Here is a 19,013-nt window from a genome sequence, read left to right as displayed (position 1 = left end):
CCTTTTAGCCTTATTGCTAAGACCGCTTCGTTTCATTCCAACATCATTTTATAGAACTGTCCACCTTTAACCCTCCTCCTCGCTCGCTGCTCCTTGCCTTCTCCCTCAGCTAGCCTCTCCTGCCAGCCGAGGGGGTGGCATTTTGAAGTGACACAGGTTGCCACAGCCATGCCCTCTTTGTGCCAGTCATTTTCCACCAGCGCTCCCTTCCCATTGCTTCTCTTTTCCAACTCACAACTTACCAATGGCTCTTGGGGGGTTTCCCTACTGTCTAGGGTTGAGTTTGGTTTTCCTATTAAGTTTGGTTTGGTTTTCCGATTAAAAAAAAATTGCTTCTGCAAATCTTCACATTCCCCCAACCCTACTGATACCTTCCTCTTATGTGTTGGCCACATACCAATCAGCACATACCTTTGAACTTTAGAAATAGAGAGAATTATGCTATGACCAGTGTTATGGCAAAATCTGGGTGCGAGGCTGCTCTGCCACCCAGCTCGTCGGACTAAGTCCGCGGGTCCCTGCGGAGGAAAATGAGCTCAGCCGGAGACAGGAGCAAGCTGCAGAAGATCCAAGTTTATTGCACAACAGGTTCAAGGCGAGATTGAACAGCGAGAAAGGGGTGACATGAACTTTTGAAACTTCCCTCCATGTCCCAGAATACAGTGCAAAATACATCCCAGTTACATCATGAATACATTAAGAAGAGGTTGGGTTACACAGGTTACATCATGAATATATTAAGAAGAGGTTAGGTTACACGGATTAACATATGGAGGAGGGAGGGGGAATATGCAGAGCTGGAGATATGCGCAGATAAGCACATCCTGAGTACCGGTGATGAGAAGACAATGGTCCATGTACTGGCATTGCCCGGAGGAAAGGCTTGGCAGAGTGATTTGACAGGATTAGGGTCTTGACACCTTGCTTGAGGGATTATGGAGGACAGGGGAGGTGTCATGGAGTCCTAGAGAAATTAAGCAAATTGGCATGTTGATTTTCTATGAATTTTATAGATTTTAGTCCCTTTTAACATTGACAATTGGAAATAAATTGATATATTGTTGGAAATAAATTGATATATTGTAGCGAAGAAGAAGGTGAAGAAGACATGCCCCCCCCTTCCGTATCACCAGATAACACAACCCCATTGAGTCTGCTTTGTACTCCTGCTTAGAGTATGCTTGAGGCAGCTGTCCCATTGCTCCCCCCATCATGCTAGTGGTTATGGTTGTCCAGGAAGTTATTTCATCTCATAGTGTACGCTTGAGACAGTTCACAGTTTGCCCTCTTTCTGCAAGATTGGCCCTTTATAAATTCTCAGCATCAATGCAAGATTCAGCATCGTAAAGGTGAAAGTTACAAAGCGTGTTCTCACTAGCAGAGAGCACGTGTTGCGGTTGGGGAACAGGCCACCATCATGACTAGGCAAAATTAGGTGAGAACCCAAGCCTGTAAAGGGTTAATTGGGTTGCTGGGGATTTTTGAGTGTTGCCAATTCGGAGGAGGGGTCAGAGTCTATAAATAGAGGAGTTAGGCGTGAGGACGTCCTCTTGGCCGTTTTGCATCGGATCACCTGCCCCCCTCCCTTTTATAGGGTGGTTCTTGGGTTCTTTGACCTTGCTATGCTTGTCATGGGGTCGTTCGCCTTTGAGCGGGGGCCTGGTAGGAATTTTGCCATTTGGCTGATTGGCTGTTGCCATTTGGTTTTTGCCTACTGCGTAGCAAATCGTCACAACTTGTAAGGTTGGCGGTTAGGCACTGGTTAAATTGGTGCTTGGAGGGGTAAGGTGCCTATCCCTCCAAATGATGCGAATGGGAATTCCGTTAAAGGAATCCAGGGGCTTGCCATTCTTTCGTCCTTGTCCGTGGTGCCGGGCTTGGGCCGTGCAAGCCCCACCGGAACATGAGGGTGAGCGGTGTTGGACTGATTCCCAGCCTCATTTCTCTCCCAATACTTGTTTCCCACGCTGGCTTCCGAGGTGCCCGGAAGTGCCAGCTCTGTCCTTGGGGGGCAAGGACAGATAGTCTTAACCAATGCCTAAGCAACCACTCACATTTTATGTATTTTAATAAAGTTGTGGCCAAAAATATGCCAAAAACCTTAAACCAAAAATTAATGTGTGATGTGTGAATTTTTGGGGGGTGGCACTGTGGAACTCAACACGCAACACTCAGTATTTGTTGCAGGCATTAGCCCAAAGATTCCTGTAACGACATCTCTATATAAGTGATAACCATGTTAGAAGTATCTGATGGTGACAAAATTTTCAGAATCAAAGGTATGGAGATAATTAGGACTCTGGTTAATCATTCTTCATTCCCCCCCCCTTCAATGAAATGAGATTCACACAGATTAATTACTACCTGCTATAAATAAACTCTGAGAATGGCAATCTGCATAGCAGAGGCAGAGGGTAACTGTCATTTAATATATCACAGCTTTTCATGCACCTGTTCTCTCTATGCTGTTACCATGGAAACCCCACTTTTATAAGAGAAGCCCTGGATAATTAGCATGGATCGAGGTCTATATCAATCAGAATAATTTGGAGGAATACAAGGAACCCAAAGGAGCAGGCAAAAACTACTTTGTCTCAGTGAGAAGATATCAGATCACTGCTGTGTAGTAAATCGCAGGAGAGCAGGAGGGCAAGAGGTCTGGTGGTAACAGACTTAATACAAAACCCCCCTCCCCTGATTAAAAAAAAATAAAAACCATAAAATAACCTTCCTTTGAAAATAGCAAGGCAGGATGGGTAACCATTTTGGGGCCAAATATCACATTGTTGGGGGCTGTATTCAAGTAGAGGGTGGAGCCAGACCTAACCATCAGTCAACACACAATCACACAAGGCTATTTCCTATGGAAACAGAGGCATATCTTGAATTCTTAGTAACACCACTTAAGTTTCACCGATCATTTTCTTTACTTTCTTTTTACAAATTTTATAAAAATGCTGCTCAACACCTTATACCTTTCCTGACTGTGCAGAAGGCAAAAACAAAACCCTCCAGTAATTCCAACAGAATAATGCAGCAATACAACTTCCATCCCTGATCACTGGCTATCCTTGCTGGGACCAATGACAACATCTGGAAGGCCAAAGGTTCCCAATGCCTGATTTATTTATTTTTTTATAATATTTTTATTAAGTTTCTTTTCTTATAGTCAAAGATATACAGAATAAAGAAAAAAGAAAGAAAACAGAAAAATAAGGAAAAAGTATAAAGAGTCCAACTTTCCTTAATATTTTTTAACAAACCAACTGGACTTCCCCACATCCTCCAAACCCTGCATTCTTTATAGTACAAACATCAGCAATTTGTTACCTTGTTTCATAACTTACTGTATCTTTTGGTTTATCATGTTTCTAGATTCACAATGTTATGTCCCAATTCTTATGTATTTAAATTAAACATAATAAAGTTATTTCATAATTCCACCTCTTATTTCTTGTACCTTAGTTTTCATTTCACCTAATCAAGTTGCTGAAGCTAGAGTTTCCTAAATCGTGCATTTTCTTAACATTCATACAGCTTATAATGTTTTTGCAAATAGTCCTTAAATTTTTTCCAGTCCTCTTCCATTGTTTCTTCTCCCAAGTCTCGGATTCTGCCAGTCATTTCAGCCAATTCCATATAGTCCATCAACTGCGTCTGCCATTCCTCCAGCGTGGGTAAATCTTGTGTCTTCCAATACTTTGCGATAAGAATTCTTGCTGCTGTGGTAGCGTACATAAAGAGATTTCTATCCTTCTTTAACACTTTCTGGTCCACAATGCCCAGAAGAAAGGCCTCCGGTTCCCAATGCCTGATTTAAAGCAAACTTCAAAACGCAGTTGCATCCAGAAAATGGAATTCATGCAGTTGCAAAATTCATGGAATCCTTTTTTATATTTGCAAGAACCAGAACTCTGTTGAGATTTTTCCTCCTCTGTTTTGATGCTGCTGGAAACTATGGATCTCCTACCCCCGGAAATGTACATAAAAACACACACACACAATGTTGAATACAAATTATTTTACAGCATTGGATAAATCTATTCCCCCTTCCCCCACCAAGTTCACGGACCCTTTGAAAATTCAGTGCAATAAAAACATACAAACAACATAACACAACAAACAAAAATGCCCTGCACGCCAAATTATGTCAAACCCTCCAAGTGTCCCTATTTTCCAGGGGCATCCCTGATTTAGAGAAGCCATCCCGGTTTCTGATTTTATCCTGGAATGTCCCACTTTTCCTTAGTATGTCCCTGTTTTCATTGGAGAAATGTTGGAGGGTATGGAGTTATCTGACCCCGGAGCCGTTTGAAGGCAATCCTGTACAGGGAAGTTTTTTTTTAAAAAAATAATGTTTAATGTTTTATTATGCTTTTATATTTGTTGGAAGCTGTCCAGAGTAGCTGAGGCAACCCAGTAAGATGTTTGGGGTAAAATTATCATTATGGAATGGGACGTCCTTATTTTCATTGGAGTGTCAGGAGTGTGTTCAGGAGCCAGGTCCTGTGACCAGTAGGGCTTCGCAGGACTGGGGCTTTCCTAAGTTTGTGCTGAAGAGGCAAGGCGCAGCCGCACAGGTGAGGCCGATTGGTAACTCACAGCACCTGGTGGCAAGAGCCGGGAAGGGATATAAGGTCAGCATTTCCCTTTGGCTCTTTGCCACAGCAGAACACTTCTTGCCTTGCTGCGTTTGGCTTCTTGACTCCTTGCATCCTGATTCTTGGACCCTTGGCTTCTTGACTCCTTGCTTCCTGGTCCTTGGACCCTTGGCTGCTTTACTCCTGGTTTCTTGACCCTCGGACCCTTGATTCTTGACTCCTGGCTCTCTGACCCTCGGACATTCCTGACTCCTGGCTTCTGGACTCCCATTCCTGCTCCCACCCCACTGTCTTGCCTCTGGTCCTGATGTCCTCAACCTCCCGTAAGCCAGACCATGACACGGAGAAATGTTGGAGGGTCTGTTTTGTCTGTATGTGTTTATGTACATTTTCCTGGGGAGGGAATCCAGAGCTTTCGCCAGATTCTCAAAGGCGTTTGTGAGCCTTCCCTTTCCCAAATCACAGATCTAATGTTAAAAAGAAAAAGAGCTCAAGACACATTGTTATATTAGTTTCCACAATGCACATTTCCACATGAACAGGGTTAGGCTTCCCATTAGACAGAGTGAGGAAGCCGTCTCTGACAGTGGATGCTGGGGGGCAGCAAAGTGCTAGAGGAATGGTGGCAAGATGTTGCAGGAGGAAGCCATGCATGCCATGTAGCCTTGACTTTCACCCTCTAAGCCAAGGGTCAACAACCTTTTGAGTGAGCCCCTTCTGGTCACTTCTCTCCCTGTCCCCCCGGATCAGCACACTCCCTCCCAAGAAACAAACAAGACAGACAGACAGACAGACAGACAGACAGACAGACAGACAGACAGACACTTCACTTTATCAAAGAATCCAGGTATGCAGCGTGCCCTCCAACATTTCTCCAATGAAAACAGACATCCCATTCCATACCCTCTAGCATTTCTCTGATGAAAATTGGGATGCCCAAAGGAAAAGCAGGACACTCCAGGACAGCTTCTGAAAATCCAGGCTGGTCCTTGGAAAATAGGGATGCTTGTGGTGTCAATCTGAACTTGGGAAAAGCACATAAAGTTCAAAGAGGAATCAGGGGGGAAATGTCACTCTTCCAACTTCCTCCTTCAACTCTATACTTTGCAAGGGCAGCTCAGAGGTTTAATGGGTGCCAAGGCAAGATCTGAAGGGCACCAGTGTACCCATGGGACCATGTTGGCAATCTTTGCTCTAAGCTAAGCCTGCTGCCCTGGGTTATAGTGGAAGGTGCTGTTTTGACACCAGTGTGGAAGCAAGACTGAATTGCCATCCCAGCTGTCTTCTGTGGATGTCATAAAGAGGAACTATGTTGTCCTTTACTCTGAGCAGTAAAATGTTTTCGGCTGGCTCTGCATATAGCTTGACTTTTTGTGAAACGGAAAGGCAATCGCTAGTCGCTTTCCATGCCATCTACCTCCCTGAGATCTTCGTATGAAGGGCGGGATATAAATTTAATTAATAATAATAGTAATCTGAAAGGAATTGGGTTTTTTGCCTCCTTTCAGTTCAGTTTTAGACATAATTGTCATGTATGCATTCATGGTTTTCTCTGACATATAAACAGAAAACGAACACTTTCTCTCTTTGTTGCTCCCTGAAAAATGACCAAACGGAGACACTTTTACACATTGCATAGCGAGAGAAAACAGAGCCTATAGGATACATGGGTTTGCTTGCATTTGCACTTTTCTTTTCAGATGGCTACTTAAAACATCTTCGTTGCATCCCTAAAAATATGGTTTGCCAATTTCTTTCTGAGAAACGGAAGACATATTATTTTTCTCCTGGTGCTAGTGAATAAAACCAAGAGCCACGTTTAGCATAGTATTGCATCCTTTGGGTGAGGAGGTGGAAAGAAACAGTTCTATAGCCTGGGGAATGAATGGCCTGGAGGTTTTTGAGTGACCTATCCTATTATGAGCGAAAGCAGCTTGTGGAGAAGGAAAAGGAAGCTTAAGCCAGTGAAAATACACAATAATAGGTTTAACTGCATCACTGCTACCGGATAATTCCTTAGGCGAAATGTTTGTAACTGCGGTGTTCACAGCCAATCGAATCCAGAAATCTTGCAAGGGATTGAAAGGTTATCTAAATCCGGCTGACTGTTCCGAAGGCAAGGCCATTCAGCACAGATCAGCCTACGCAGGCCAGACTATAGCACGTCTCAGCTGTTGCCAAGGGACTGGAGCCCGAGAAAAGAATGGTTACCAGGGAATACCTTTAAATCCACCTTTAGTCTCCCAGGATGGTGAGGGACATGGGTGAATATTTCTTCTTTGCATCAAATACGACACATAGACAGCATAAGCAAAAGCTAGCCGCTGATATTTCCAAAGGAGGTGCATGTGTGAGAGAGCAAGACACACACACACTGCTCTTAAAAACATGTATCTTTAATTGAAGCATTCTTTTGTGGAGCTGCACAGGGTGCAGGGAACATGCCAAGACATTGCAAGGGACATCTGTGTGGATTCAGGAGGCAGAAGTGTGGCCAGGTAAGCAGTTCTGAAACTTCATAGTTGTACAATTTACCTGGAAAAAAAACCCTTGGCTTATTTTAGATGCATCCAGGAGTGAGCTTAACCGATCTTGAAACACATCTCACAACTCAACATGGCAGTCATGTCAGAAGCTGCCATTCTTTCCTGCCAAATGTCTTCTCTGATGACGCTGACACTGTTGGGGCGCATTGTCAATAAAGCACTGTACACCTGCTCACAGTGAGCCTCTTATCGGAGCCATGGTAATTATGCACCCCATGTTCACTTATAAAGTCAACATTTCTCCACTCTCCTCAACGTAGTTAGGAAAAGTTCATGGTCTTAAAAGGAAAACCCCAAACTCCACTTTAGCACAACATATGAAGGTGATCATTCTTCATACACCAACTGGTAGCACTCAGCAAAACATACATGATTATGTTTTTATATTCTGTTGGAAGCCACCCAGAGCGGCTGGGAAAACCCAGCCAGATGGGCAACTTATAAATAATAAGAATAATAAAATTACTATTACTACTACTACTACTGTTTATTGATTCTCTGTCTTGCCTTTCCTCCCCAATGAGCTTCAGGTGGCAATGAGATAAGCAAATTAAATACAAAAAACCAAAGCATTTTAAAACAGTTTAAAACATTCTAAAAACAATTATAAATTAAGAACATCTAAAAGCAGCTGCAGTTAAAAACATTTTTTCCATCCAGTTCTTCCAAACATTCTTCAATCTCAGGGTTGCCAGCAATACCCAAAATACAAAAACAGAAAACGACAAAAACAAAATAGAGTTACATCTTGTAATTACTAACAGAAGGTAATAGGTTTAGGTAAGCATATTTGTAAGATCTATTGGCAACTTGGAGACGTTCCGTATACTTCATCATAATATCACAGTTTGTAATTAGTCTCTTTTCTATAATCTGAGGCAAAGCTTTGATAGATGTTGCTGCATATGTCCCTAATTTGTATGTGAGATAAAATCATGCCACACAATTTACAAATCAAGTACTTAAGCTCTGTTTTGGCTGATGGATTCATTTTTCAAACGCCCAACGTGAAATATTGTTCTGCTTAATATCTTGCTATATCACTGCAAGCAGTGCAAGACCGATGTCCAGCAACCCATAGATTAAGGGCCACTGCTTTATTCGTAATAAATCTAAACACAAACATTGATGGACAATTAAAGCAAGATAAAAGGATCCTAAAATAGAGATTTTCCAAGGGTGCACAGCACTTAAAGACCTGGAACGTATCTTGTCATCTTGCTAGATTAACAATATTTCCCCCTACTAGTTCCAGGGCACATAATGCTTTATGGCACTGTTATGTATCCTCTGCTGCTGCTGCTTCTGATTCTTTTGCACCCGATCGAAATATGGCCATGATAACTGTTCCCAGTCTCCACTGTCAAGTTTCCAGTTCTGTAACAAAACAGTCCTTGGCTAGATATTTTAGTGCAGGTGCACTTGATACTCAGTAGCAGGCAATGCAGGAACTGTGCCTTAGAAAGCAGAGTAGATCAATACCTGGTAGTTGCAAAACTGTGTCACCGAGGAGGTCAGCAAGCAGAGCACGTGTACACTTGCCCCTTGACATTAGTCTTTGGGGAAACGGAGGAACATCCTTTTGGACTGCCAAAGGAACATCAGGATGTGTATACAGTAAGTAGTAAGAGAGTTCAACCAGATCAATGTTGAAGACAACCACATTTCTTTAATAGAAACACAGGGAGTTGCCTTACTTTGAATCAGAGCATCGATCCATGTAACTCAGTATTGTCTACACAGACCGGCAGGGGCTCTCCAGGGTCTCAAATCTAGCCTTGCCTGTCAATTCTTGCGAATGAACTTGGGATTTTCTGAATGCAAGCCATGTGCTACCACTGAGCTAGAGACTGTCCCCAAATGACAGCAATGATGTGGAATAAGGGGTACTTTATATTTTAATAACTTTTGTTGTTGTTGCTTTTTTTCAGCCAGAATTCACCAGAACACAGTTCCAGCACCTCTAAGGTGGGCACCATTGTCATTCTAAGAGAACAAGGAAGGTCTTCATGGTGAGTTCCAGCACATATTCCCCCTAGAGAGCCAGTGTGGTGTAGTGGTTAAGAGCGGTAGACTCATAATCTGGTGAACCGGGTTTGCTTCCCCGCTCCTCCACATGCAGCTGCTGGGTGACCTTGGGCTAGTCACACTTCTTTGAAGTCTCTCAGCCTCACTCACCTCACAGAGTGTTTGTTGTGGGGGATTGTTAGCCACTTTGAGATTCCTTCGGGTAGTGATAAAGCGGGATATCAAATCCAAACTCTTCTTCTCTTCTTCTAGAAAAATAGCACTGTCTATACCAGTGTTTCCCAACCTTGGGCCTCCAGCTGTTTTTGGACTACAACTCCCATCATCCCTAGCTAGCAAGACCAGTGGTTAGGGATGATGGGAATTGTAGTTCAAAAACAGCTGGAGGCCCAAGGTTGGGAAACACTGGTCTATACCATAGCCTACCCCTCTGGCTTGCTGCCACCACATCCGAAAGCAGTCCACAAGCCTTCCATGCCAAAAAATGATAAGAAGCATATGCGTCAGCTAAGAAGCATAAGAGGAGCGGGCGGTGATGTCATGTGTGTTTGATGTCATACACATGTGCCGAGTGCTGTGAGTACCGGCTTCTCCAGTTGCTGCTGTTGAGGGAAGAGGCCCCAGCTGCTGCCATTGTTGTGACACACCCCACTCCCTACAGGCCGTGTGTGCTGTGCATGCCGCAAGTTGCGTGCCACACGCACAACATCAGGAAGAGCCAGGGCCTCTCTCCCCAAAAGCTGCAGTGGCAGGAGGAGGAGAAGTCAGCCGTGGAAGCTGTGGCTCCATGCTTGGCCTCCTCTGTCCCCTGAACATTGGGGGTGGGCTAGGGGGCGGGGTGGCTCTGCTGCAGCCAAATAAATATTTGCCCCCCCCCGGAAAAGTCCCCCGACATGGTGCCCTGATAGGAAGTGTACATTAAGGCTCCCTGTTGCTCCTTCGCAGCTGTGTCTGTGCCATATATGATGCCATGTGTGATATTGAATTATTTGAGTAGGTTTGAACAATTTGGGGTAATTAAAATGTTAAAAGTTAAATAAACCTTGTGGATGGAGGAGTGTTAAATGCATATAAAATTGTACATATGTTTGATTTGAATATGTTATTATTGATTATGTATACCCAATGTAAGGGACGCGGGTGGCGCTGTGGGTTAAACCACAGAGCCTAGGACTTGCCGATCAGAAGGTCAGCGGTTCGAATCCCCGCAATGGGGTGAGCTCCCGTTGCTCAGTCCCTGCTCCTGCCAACCTAGCAGTTCGAAAGCATGTCAAAGTGCAAGTAGATAAATAGGTACTGCTCCGGCAGGAAGGTAAACGGCGTTTCTGTGCACTGCTCTGGTTCACCAGAAGCAGCTTAGTCATGCTGGCCACATGACCCGGAAGCTGTACGCCAGCTCCCTCAGCCAATAAAGTGAGATGAGCACCGCAACCCCAGAGTCAGCCATGACTGGACCTAATGGTCAGGGGTACCTTTACCTTTATACCCAATGTATCAGCCACCTGGGGGGCTTCACTGTTTGTGTTTTGGTTGTTGGTAAAAAAATAAAAAATAAGTCTTTTTTTAATAAAAAAATGATGCCATGTGTGCGACAGGCTCACAGAGTTTGGAGAAAATGGCTTTACAGATCAAACCGGGATCCATGCCAGGCCTAATGCCCTACCCTGGCTTTAGAGAGCTTCTGATAAAGTAGATCTCCAATAGTCAACATGTTACCCTCCAGATGTCCCTGACCATTGGTTATTCCTGCTGTGGCTCATGGGAGTTGGAGTCCATCAACATACGGAGAACACCAGCTGTCCCTGAGGGAGGCAATACTGGGTTAAATGCACCAAGGCAGCCTCATACCTTCCTGTACCACTTCCTGTACCACTTTAGGAGTACTTTTAATAGCGATTTCTTGCTGGCCCTTATATCCTGGAGCTGGCACCTTCTCTATGGTTTGGCAGTGTGTGTGTAATGGTGCCATCATTTCATTTCATTTCACTTTTGTGTACTTCCTTCCTCTATTACTACATGCAAGGTGGTTTATGAGCTAAAGAAACAACAAAATTGACAGCAAAGATCATACACCTAATAACAATCCGATGCAATACAAGTCATGATAAAAACATAACTTTAAAATAAACACATCAAATAAAGCAATATTCAACGATCCATTAGAATATAACAGTAAACAGTAAAATTAAACGTCGGCAAACAATAATTAAACAGCTCACACTTAACAATTACAATTAAGAGTTACTAAACTATAATCAATCAAAGTAACGGCCAGTCAAATGCACAAAATACCACAAAGCACACAAAACCATGCAAAAGGATCAAACTGTGAGAAACAAAGACACACAAGTTATAATTTATTTATTTAAAAAATATCCCTCTTCTCTCTTCTCAGAAGTCATAGTCAGGGAAAGGCTCCCACAGCTGGAGGGTGGGCCAAGGCAGATGGAAAAAGCCATTGCGTGATGGTCATCAAAGTTTCTCTCCCCTCACAGTTCTTCATCTGAATACATCTTTCTTATGAAGACAAAGGCCTTGGGAGCGGACATCTGGGACCCTACTCTGCAGAAAGAACTGGAAAGCCCCAAAGCACAGAAGGGCTGGTTTATTACATTGGGAAATAAGTGAAGTAATACACTCCTCTGAAAACCATTAGATTCAGAGTCCAAAACTGGACTGCTGTGTGCATGTGTGATTGCCTTGAGGCACATGATCTTGTTATACCTCCAGCTACTGAGGGAGGGAGTAGAATAAAGACCAGGACAACCTGAGTGTATCTTAAAGACAACTTCATTGAAAGGGCACAGACCTGCACGACATGTTGGGTCACTGCATGACATGTTGCTACCAAGATCTATGCTCCATCATGATGCATCATGTAAAATGTAGGCTGCTTCTTCTTCTTCTTTGGCGATCACTTGTAGCCAAGTAAGATTGTCTTCCAAAAACATGGTCTTAACAGTGAATCTGTAAGTGACTGTGGAGGCCAATTCTGGATCCACACGTCCTTCCACAGTGGGGACGGGCAGGAGCTGATCACGGTGAGGGTTTGCCTTCCTCTTAGCACGTTTCTCCCTTTCGTCCTGAGTTCGGGTATCTTCAAAGCCCATGACACCTTTGGTAAAGTCTGTTCTCCAAATGGAGCGCTCGCAGGCCAGTGTTTCCCAGTTGTCGGTGTTTATACTAGATTTATTTAGATTTGCCTTGAGAGAGTCTTTAAACCTCTTTTGTTGACCACCAGCATGACGCTTTCCATTTTGAAGTTCAGAATACAGTAGTTGCTTTGGAAGACGATAATCAAGTATCTGCACAACATGGCCAGTCCAACGAAGTTGATGTTGAAGTTTAATACTTAGTTTAATTGACTGTTCCTCAGCTAAGTGTTGGCATTCGCATGCGTGTGCTTGTGCAAGAGAGACTTTGTTAGACCCCAATTAAAACTCAGCCAGAATCCTGAACCACCCCTCAAGCTCCAAATATACTTACACCAAAGACAGCTGAAGATATAGTTTAAACTACCCCAGAATCACAGGAATCATTGTCAGTTTAGAGATAACTCGTAAGTTCATCAAAAGCAGTTTTGTCTGTTGACATCATCAAAAGGGCTTTTGTTTGGAACAAGGTAAGCAGGACAAGAAGAAAATTATGCATTTTGTAATGCGGGAGAATCTGTGAGCATTACTGAGATTCCTCAGTTTATGTAGATTTAGCAATTAAGCAAATAAGTATCACTTTGATTTCATAATTACCTCTTGGAAATAGCATTCCCATTCCAGGTGTTTTCTGTAACAACAGGAAAATTAGTTTCAATTAAGCAGGAGAAAATACAAGCCGAGTAAGAGTCTTCAAGAAATAAACCCCAACATTCATTTCTTGGAGGGTACTTGATTTAGATAATTAAATATCTGCCATGTGATTGGACCTTTTGGTGGAAAAGTGCACTTTAGAATGACATTTAAGATTAAAATGTCTAGAGGCAAATATTGAAAATGTTAAAAGGGAAAAGATAGACTTTACTAAGCAGACTTTCTACTAAGACAGGCTTTAGTAATTTTCTTTAGACTTCTTTGTTGGAATATGTTTGTAATGTTGGAAAAGATAATACACTTTTATGTTTGATTCTCCCAAATGAAGCGTGCCCATCCCTTATTTTATTTAATTTTATTTCATTTCATTTTCTTATATTCTTTAACCTAGAAGTTCCCAGAGTGGTGCACAACATTTAATTAAAATAAAACATGCACAGGATTAAAAAAAGAAAGCATTCCAGTAAAATACATGTCCAAACATAGAGACCCCTTTAATGAAAGAACAGCAATTCAGTAGCAAGGACTGCAGTTCTTTCTTCAACTCAATCACCCCAATAAACCCATTGAAAAGGTTGTGTCTTAAGTTGCTGCTGTCACACTGTTGGTGCAGAGGACAATCCTAAATCTGATGGGAGGGTGTTTCACATCCGAGCTGCCCTAAGACTGAAAGATCTGTCTCCCATGTTGTTGAAAAGTGACCCACACATCCCTTGCAGATCTTAAGACATGGCATAGCAGACCCTCCAAGTGTCCCTGTTTTCCAGGGACAGTCCCGGTTTTACAGAAGCTGTCCCGGTTTCTGATTTGATCCCGGAATGTCCCACTTTTCCTTAGGATGTCCCTATTTTCATAGCAGAAATGTTGGAGGGTGTGGTAGGACATCCATATTTACATCAGAGAAATTGGACAGTATGGAGTTACATAACCCCAGAGCCCAGGAGATAAGTAACTATACAACCTTTAGAAGACATCTGAAGGCAGCCCTGTATAGAGGAGTTTTTAAAAATGTTTAATGTTTTATTATGTTTTTATATATGCTGGAAGTTGCCCAGAGTGACTGGGGAAACCCAGTCAAATGGGTGGGATATAAATAATAACATTATTATTATTATTATTATTATTATTATTATTATTATTATTAAATAGGCCTCCCCTATTTACATCAGAGAAAGGTTGGATGATATGGCATAGGCAGTGGATAATGGCAGAGAGGCACCTTCAAGTACACCCCCCCCCAGTTATGTACTGAGCTGAATAGTATCCAAAATGCAGCGGTCTGATTGGTCCTAGAACAATAGGATCCAGAATGCAGCAGTCTGATTGGTCCTAGAACAATAGGATCCAGAATGCAGCAGTCTGATTGGTCCACAGGAGCCACCCAATCCAGCTCCAGGTGGAAGTGAATCCGCAACCTGATTGGCCTACTGGTGAATCCCAGAAATAGCCAATCATGTGGGGCCCATTGTGTAAATAATGTATATAAGGCAGACATTCTGGGGGAACTTCCATTCCTCCTCACCACTATGAACTAAATAAAGAGCATGAAATCCACTCCTGACTCTGAGTATATTTCATTGGCGACGAAGGTGGGATCCTGCTGAGCTGACCGCCACACACAGCACCACAGCACCACCACCTTCCACACTGCTGCCTTGCACCATGTATCCAGGCTTCAGCTCCGGGCCCCAAGGAACTCAGAATGGCAACCATTCAACCCAGCATCAGGAGACTGGGAAGTGTACGCCTCCCGTTTCACCTTCCTCCTAGAAACCAAAGGGGTCACCAATGAAGGAGACGCCAAAAAGAGGGCGATATTCTTCAGTGTCTGCGGAGAGGAGACGTTTGAAATCTCCCGGGCTCTCCTTGCGCCTGAGTGGCCTACAGGAGAATCCCGGAATTAGCCAATCACGTGGGGCCCATTGTGTAAATAATGTATATAAGGCAGACATTTTGGGGGAACTTCCATTCCTCCTCACTACTATGAGCTGAATAAAGAGCATGAAATCCACTCTTGACTCTGAGTATATTTCACCCCCGATCCCTGCTGACCCATGCACGGGATTCCAGGGATCTTTGGAGAATTTAGACATGGAGGAGGCTGTCGTAGCTTTAAGAAATATGATTTATACCTTCAGTTTGCATGGAGAGAGTACAGATCTTGCAGCATGGTTATGTCAAGAGGGGCTGGTTCCCCACAACAGTGCAGAACTGGAGTCCAAGGCATCTCTCCCAGCCTACCTTCAGCCAGCCTGCCCAAGACATATCTGGCCTTTTTTGATGTCAAGGGCCTGGAGCGCTTCCTGTGACATCACACTCAGCTACCCTGGCAACCTTCCCAATCTCCAGTCTCTCTTCACACTTCAGAGGATGGGGGGAAGGACTTGCATTGCGAATGGCTCTTGATGGCCCTGTATGCTTTCTTCATGGCCTTGAGCTTAGCCAGGTCATTTTGCATAGACTAGCCCAGGATTTCCTCTGCAGCTTGTATATCGCCTTCATACCCCCCAAAATCAAAATCCATTGAATAATGATTGTAAAATATTGTCTAAAATGTATAAATTGCTGCAGGAATGGCATTTGAAAGATGAAGAGGTAAAGTCGGTTTCTGATACATTGGGCCAAGGATTTTGGGTATAATATACAGCTAAAAGAGTGGGAAAAACTGTGGAAGGAAGGATTAAAATTTACAGAATGCTTTGAAAGAAAATGTGATGAAAATGATGTATAGATGGTATATTACACCAGTGAAATTAGCTAAAATAAGTAACAAATGTTGGCAATGTAAAGAAAAAGAAGGATCTTTTTATCACATGTGGTGGGAATGCAAGAAAGTGAAAAGCTTCTGGGAAATGATATACAATGAGATGAAAAAGATGTTGAAATCTACATTTATAAAAAAACCAGAAGCATTTTTACTTGGCATTGTAGGGGAGGATATTAACAAACAGGATAGTAAATTGTTTTTATATGCAATAACGGCAGCAAGAATATTACTGGCACAGAAATGGAAACACAAAGAATTACCAACGAAAGAAGAATGGCAGACGACATTAATGGACTATGCAGAATTAGATAAGATGACAGGAAGTATCCAAAATCTGCGGGACCAGAGATTCTCAGAGGACCGGAGTAAATATCTGAATTATTTGAAAAGCAATTGTAATGAACAGATTACGCTAGTAGGACTGCAAGAAGTTTTTTAAGGAGGATTATGTGAAATATTGCAGAGAAGATTATGAAGGAGCCATTAGTTAAGGATAATTAAAAGTAATAGAGAAATTAAGAAATGTAGATTGAAAAATCTTCAGATGAGGTTGATGGAAGTTCAAAATATTGTATAAGATAAGAAAGTATGTTATATGATTTTGGGAAATTATTTGTAAAAATCAATAAAAATATTATATATATAAAAAATCAAAATCCTACCATTTATTAATTTCTAGGGTTTGGAGGGAGGGGGAGGGTCCCACTCCTGAAACCTATAACAACTTGGTTCCCAGGCAGGGCCTCCTCAAGACATTTTGCTGCCTGAGGTATGGGGGGGGGGGGAAATGAAGCACAACTCTGTGAGGATGGCAGTGCATCCATTTATATCACCCTTTCCCATAGGTCTGGCTGTAGCTCAGTGGTTGAGCATCTGTGTTGTAGGCAGAAGCTCCCAAGTTCAATTCCTGGCACCCACAGGTAAAACTGAGGATGTCTCATGCCTTAGTAGCATACATGTATGCTACTACGAATGGTGCTGGAGGAGACTCTTGAGAGTCCCATGGACTGCAAGATCAAACCTATCCATTCTTAAAGAAATCAGGACAGATCCTGAAGCTGAGGCTCCAATACTTTGGCCACCTCATAAGAAGAGAAGACTCCCTGGAAAAGACCCTGATGTTGGGAAAGATGGAGGGCACAAGGAGAAGGGGACGACAGAGGACGAGATAGTTGGATAGTGTTCACAAAGCTACCAGCATGAGTTTGACCAAACTGTGGGAGGCAGTGGAAGACAGAAGTGCCTGGCATGCTCTGGTCCATGGGGTAACGAAGAGTCGGACACGACTAAACGACCAAACAACAACAACAACAACAATGCTACTACGGCCGCTCAGGTTTTGCTCGCCCAGAGATGGAAGGAAGAGACAACCTTGACTAAAGAGGACTGGCAAATCAAGATGATGGACTAGGCCGAAATGGCAAAGTTAACTGGGAAGCTCAGGGACCAAGATGACAATAAATTTAAACAAGAATGGGAAATGTGTATAATGTACCATATTTTTCGCTCTATAGGACGCACTTTTCCCCCTTCAAAAATGAAGGGGAAATGTGTGTGCGTCCTATGGAGCGAAAACGCCATAGCCCCGCGACCCTCTCCCGGCTGGAGAGGTGACGCGCGGCTATGGCAGGATCCTCTTTAGCTGTGCGCCACCTCTCCAGCTGGGAGAGCGCTTGAGGGGCTAAAGAAGCCATAGCCCCGCGACCCTCTCCCAGCTGGTGAGGTGACGCGCGACTATGGCAGCAGCCTCTCCGCTGTGCCTTTCCGCTGCTCCCTGACCTGCTCTTTGGGGCTGGTGGTGGCCTTCCCCCGCCAGCCCCAAAGAGCAGGTCGAAAGGAACCTGAAGCCTGGAGTGTGCACCGACCCCTCTCGCTCTCCAGGCTTCCAAGGTAGCTGCCTGAACGGCACCTTGTTTTAGAGCGGGAAAACAAGAGGGGGAAAATTCTCCCCCTCTCTGCGCAGCACCTCCTGCTGCTTCGCTGAAGGGGCGCTGGGCAGAGAGGGAGAGAATTTTTTTTTTCTTGTTCTCCCCCCTCTAAAACAAGGTGTGTCCTATTGTCCGGTGCGTCCTATGTGGTGCGAAAAATACGGTATATACAAAAATATTGTAAACAGGTCAAAACATTAGCTGGATTCTAAATACACTTGTAACGAAATAGAAAGTATGGATAATTTAGGAAGGCGAAATAATTGGAGAAATATTGATATGCAGTTAAAATAGAATTAAGAGGGCTCATGGATGGGATGGGGGGGGAGTCAATAAGATTCAGGGTAATCTCAATATGTGGAATTGTAAGATTTTTTGATGTAACTTTATTTTTTCTTGTGTTATTTTCTTCTTTTCTTTTTATTTTCTTTTTTGAAATTCTATTATTATTATTATTATTATTATTATTGATTGCCTCATGCCTGAAATCCTGGAAAGCCACTGCTTTTTTCCTTTCTTTCCTTTTTGCATCACAGACCCCTTTGTAAATCGGGTGAAAGCTATGACTGCCATCCCAGAAAAATGTACATAAACAAATGCACACACAATTCTATATACAATTTATTTTATTACATTGGAAAAATCTGTTTGTGTGTGTGTGAGTGCCTAGTTCATAGACTCCCTAAAGCCCATCTATGGACCACGGCTTAAGAACTCCTGAGCTAGATGTTCCAAAGGGAGTAACTCAATACAGTGGTACCTCGGGTTAAGAACTTAATTCGTTCTGGAGGTCCATTCTTAACCTGAAACTGTTCTTAACCTGAAGCACCACTTTAGCTAATGGGGCCTCCCGCTGCCGCCGCCGCACAATTTCTGTTTTCATCCTGAAGCAAAGTTCTTAACCCGAGGTACTATTTCTGGGTTAGCGTCTGTAACCCGAGGTACCACTATATAATCCTATGGTCCTGTGAGGGAAGGAACTCTAGTGCAGAAAGGCTCTGTAGGAAACGCCCAATTATGTTCTATCTCCTCTCTTGGAGGCAATCTGCCTCTGAATACCAGCTGCCAGGAATCACAAGCGAGGAAAGTGCTGCTCTGTGGTCCTGTTTGGCTCAGATGCTCTTCAAAGGTTTCCAGTTGGCCAATGTGAGAACAGGATACAAGGTGGGCCTTGGGCATCTGACGGCCACGAGTTATTTCTTATGTTCTTATCACAAAGGAGGACAGAAGCTGAAGACAGAGACTCTGCTAAAGTAGGAAGAGGTTTCGAAGGAAGCAATGTTTATGGGTCAATAATTAGGATGTGCTCTGACTACTCTGAATTCTCCTAAAACACC

At 43.3% G+C, this 19,013-nt stretch overlaps 1 long non-coding RNA gene across 2 annotated transcripts; it reads left to right on the top strand.

Moving 5' to 3' along the window:
• The first annotated feature begins 9,681 nt into the window (after nt 1-9,681).
• Nucleotides 9,682-11,851, top strand: LOC309326293. Of its 2 annotated transcripts, none has more exons than XR_014150271.1 (2): nt 9,682-9,954; nt 11,571-11,851. It is a non-coding gene; the product is annotated as an uncharacterized lncRNA (long non-coding RNA). The 2 variants fall into 2 exon arrangements; XR_014150272.1 differs by lacking the exon at nt 9,682-9,954 and adding an exon at nt 9,970-10,168.
• Nucleotides 11,852-19,013: the final 7,162 nt, after the last annotated feature.

Source organism: Podarcis erhardii (genome assembly GCF_964252035.2).
Source record: "Podarcis erhardii genome assembly, chromosome: 12".
Classification (NCBI taxonomy): Eukaryota; Metazoa; Chordata; class Lepidosauria; order Squamata; family Lacertidae; genus Podarcis; species Podarcis erhardii.
Note: the sequence above shows the minus strand (reverse complement) of the source record. Positions and strands in the feature narration are given on the sequence as shown.